Source organism: Etheostoma spectabile, chromosome 13 (genome assembly GCF_008692095.1).
Source record: "Etheostoma spectabile isolate EspeVRDwgs_2016 chromosome 13, UIUC_Espe_1.0, whole genome shotgun sequence".
Taxonomy (NCBI): Eukaryota; Metazoa; Chordata; class Actinopteri; order Perciformes; family Percidae; genus Etheostoma; species Etheostoma spectabile.
In genome coordinates this window covers 16,051,116-16,055,635 of record NC_045745.1, presented here as the reverse complement: position 1 = coordinate 16,055,635, position 4,520 = coordinate 16,051,116, and the positions used below count along the sequence as shown (strand labels likewise).

The window sequence follows — 4,520 nt, the reverse complement described above, 5'->3', positions numbered from 1 at the left end:
TGCAGTTTTTCATTGGTGAAGTTGATGCACAGCTGCTCAAAGGTGTTGAACTGAAATGTAAAGTGACAAAACTATAGTCATTTTCACACTCATATCTTCATTACCTTCATTAAGATGAAAAAGATGAAGTTGAATAAATTAATTTGCCTGTATAATATAGATTAAATAAACATAAATAGATTAAGCTCACATCAAAGATCTCAAATCCAGCAATGTCCAGTACACCAATAAAATACTGGCGAGGCTGCCTGGTGTCGAGGGATTGGTTGATCCTCACCACCATCCACAGAAACATCTTCTCATACACTGATTTAGCCAGTGCACCAACAGCATAGTACACCTAAAGAAAATCCAACCTTTAAAGTTACATTAAATAACCCTTATTGTGCACTCAGTTTTGCGTACTGCATTTTTTGTACTTTAGGGGACACCTCCCAATAAATTCAGCTCTTAAGTTTCATTCTTACCTGCTGGACATTTTGTCCTTTGGTGACCCATTCATTTCCTACTTTGACTCTTGGGTGACAGAGACCTTTGATGAGGTCAGCAGAGTTCAGGCCCATCAGATAAGCAACTTTGTCAGCAACTGTTGAGAAATTGTTGTATTAATTCATCAAGGATTTTGCTACTTTTCAAGGTCTTTATGATTCTTTTATTTCTGATTCCTTTAGCACCGTTGGCTGTATTTTGTTTTCATAACATCTCTCACCTTCAGTGCCATCCGCCTCTGCCTGCTCTTCACGCTGCTTGTTCTTGAATTTCATATTTCCATGATGCATGATGGCTCCAGTCATCTTGTAAATGCCATTCTTCTCTTCTTGAGTGAAGCCCAGCACATCAAATGCATCCTGAATGAGAAGAGGGGAATATAATATTTGATGTCTGATGTCTATGACTTTCTGCATTGTATCACGGTTTGCAGTAGAGTGACGGGAGAGATCCGGGCTACAAAGCTGTACTTTTAAGAGTAATATTTTAAACGTGGGAATAACACATGGGAATGTCTTAATGACCATTGTTGGCAAACAAAGCGGTATTTATCATCTTGACAACAACCCCACAGAGGTTAAGTAGCTAGGTTTCCATAACATTCAGTCAGAACTGATGAAGTTCCTCAGATGAGAGACAAAACGTCTTCAGAGCACTTTTTACCAATTCCTGTTTCCCCTGATTTTAGCCCTCCCCTGAATGACAGAGAACCTTCACAGACAGTATGTTAGTGATGGCCAAATGAAGCCTTTTTAACCTGCAAACCATTTTTTCCTTTTACTGAGCCCACTAGATGGCACTCTCTGTTCAACAAAGGGTATGACATGCCATTCCTTGAGCCTTTTTCTTTGAACCAAGAGTGCCATCTTGTTGGCTAAGAAAACGGTTCACAAAGCTTCACATGGCTTTAGTTTGCCATTACTACATTATGGTACATCCCTACTCACATCTGTGGCTATTAGCTCTTCAGAATCATTGATGGAGGCTACTGTTGTCTCTCCTTGGGAGATGAAGGCGTAGTCATAGGGGTTGTTTGTGATAAGCAACATTTCTGAAAAGTAATAGAAACATGTTTCATTTTGTATGCTAGGGATATAGTAATATTACAACTACTAGTTACTTTGCACCATTAACTAGTAGTTACTGGTCCAAAGTATAGTTGTTTTCATTTACCAAGCAGCTCAGGTTTCCTCTGAGACAGGATCTGATAGAAGATGTGGTAATCTCTCTCAGCTTTAAGCTGAAAAGTGACACGGGACTTTTCCAGCAGATCTGTAAAGGAATTTACATTAAGTAACTGTGAAGGTGATCATTGTTTACACTGGAAAAACATATTGAAAGTTTAGAGAAAAGACTGCTTACATGTCTCAATATCAGCTGAGGCCAGCTTTCCACTGGCTGCAAAGTGAATTCGGATGAATTTGCCCTAAAATGTATGACAAAAGAAAAATTAAAAATAGAAAAGGCATGGAGGTGTATATTCATTTGAGTCACATGACAGAAACTTACAAATCTGGAGGAGTTGTCATTCCTTATGGTTTTGGCATTACCAAAGGCCTCTAAAGCTGGGTTAGCCTGAATGATTTGATCTTCCAGGGTACCCTAAAAGATTTGATAAATTGGTCACTATTTGTCTCTACAATTCTAACAAAAATGATGCATTGTGCCGATAAAGGTAAAATGGTGAACCTTTTTCTCAGAGCCTGCGTCCTTCTTCCCGCCTGCAGCTGCGATGCTGGCAAAGTACTGGATGACTCTCTTGGTGTTGACTGTTTTCCCGGCACCAGATTCTCCACTGAAGACACAAATCAGATTGTTTTCATAAATAGACAAATGGGCAACACACAACTAGTCATGTTTTTCATTAATCAGCAAAAATGCATATAAGTAACAATCTGTAAATACTGATACACCTTTTCAGTGGAATACACAGAATTTTCTTTGGGACACGTCTTTTCTAGCCGTGTGCCGCTTGCCGCCACTATGACTGTTACTGTCCATCATTAATATAATCTATCATTATACTTTTTAAAATTCGTTGTTTTGTATTGGCCTATTGCAGCTTATAAAACAGTAGCAAAGTATTACACTAGTGACAGTATTGATGGCTTGTTTCTATCTGAACCATATAACATAAAAACTATCCTGAAGAATACATGCTGAGTGTGGTTTAGTTATTTAGTTTCTTGTCATCAAATCCATAATGTAAATGTTTTTGTTCAGGTATTCCCATCCACTTTGCCATTTAAAACTGTTCACTGATAACATACCACTTAAAAAAAGAGCATATTACTGTGATTTACTGGCGCATATCAGCAAAAAAACTCACAAATACAATTAAATTATTATTATTATGTTCAATGGGTGGCTACTGGATTGCCACTTACTAAAATTCTCACAGCATTATATAATTCTCTATTGCAGTTTAACATAGTCATCAAAACATAACTTACGTAATGAGAATTGACTGATTTTCTCTGTCTGGGAAAGAGAAGAAAGGGTCACTTATGGATTCTGGGATTCCTTGGCATTTTTACACTGTCTGTGAACATATGATAACTGAAAGTGAATTACCAGTAAGCATGTACTGATAGGCATTGTCAGAGATGGAGAAGATATGAGGAGGAGCTTCAGTCCTCTTCTTTCCTCTATAGGCAACAACCACCTCTTGGTTGTAGACTGGCAGCCACTTGTAGGGGTTGACAGTCACACAGAAGAGCCCAGAGTAGGTCTGTAAGAATTATAAAGTGAAAGCAGACGCTTTTAGGATACAGTCACCTTAACCATTGATATATGAATGTAATACAATCTAAGCTTTTAACTTACATAGATCATCCATGCTGCATAACGCTCTTTGAGGTTAAACAGCACAGCGGGCTCATGGAGGAAGGTGAACATCGCCATGTCTTCAATTTTATCAAACTTTGGCGGGTTCTGAGGGTGTACGTCACACTCGTTCACTGTGACAACCTGAAAATGGAGATGGTGAGAATGCTCTTATTTATCCTCTCTGTTGAATCTTAACTTCTGTTTACTAAATGTATTTTGTGTATGAGGGAGCATCATGTCTCTCTGCATAAAAGTCTCTGGTTTCTACTGTTTCATTGATATTTATGACTAAAGGACAAATCCACCTGAATCATCACTCACATTATCGCTGTGTCTTAGTTAGGAAACTAGTTGCATCCATCACTGACCTTCCCTTTTGCAGTCTGAGCAGTGACTTTATCCCCCTCACGGCTGGTAATAGAAGCCTTCACATACTCCTCATCAGTATCAGGAACAAAGCACTCCTTCTTCATGTCAAAGGCACGGGTCTGGGCCTCCAGACGCTCCCTGTCTGACTTTCTCAGGTACGGAGCTGCTGCCCCAAAGTCTTTCATGGCAGCGTCACCCATTTTTCACCTTGTCTACAGAAAAAGTAATCTCAATATAAATTCAGCTGTAATGCATTTATCTAAAGGCAACTACAGGATACAAAGAATGCCTATGCCAGTATAGAGTTATTTTTTTTATCCCAACATCATGAAATTCACTGTTTTTAAATCAAACACATTTTAATTTTTCAGATGCTCTTACCTTACCAATCCCTACTGCAAAGACTGAGGTGTGATGGTCCTAAGGAAATAAATAACAGAAGCTGATGAGGCTAGTCTGCAGTCCACATTAACACAGGTAATGCTTTAGAGTCAAAAGTGTGGTGTGTGATGTGTAAGCCATTGTTCCTGGACCTTACCTTGAGATAGAATGGTGACCTATTGGGGGTTTCACCATGAGTTATCTTTATAAACAAATCCTCTCTACCAAATATGGAGGAGCATTCAGGGTCCAGGAATGTTATTGTGTCTGCGTTGGGTTGGGGGTACATAAAAGGGAGGGGTTAATGAGTGGAGGAGAGCAATATAGAAATCAGGAGGTCAGAATCTTATCAGAGATGGGGTCCCCTGACAAAGCCATATTAGGAGCTCCATGTACTGCAATGATTAATCATAGGTATCCTCAAGCAGCCAGGGGACCACAACTCAATCTTT

General features: G+C 39.2%; 1 pseudogene; it reads right to left on the bottom strand.

Moving 5' to 3' along the window:
* Positions 1–4,205, bottom strand: part of LOC116700274 (myosin-7-like) — a 15,269-nt pseudogene extending 11,064 nt beyond the window's left edge.
* Positions 4,206–4,520: the final 315 nt, after the last annotated feature.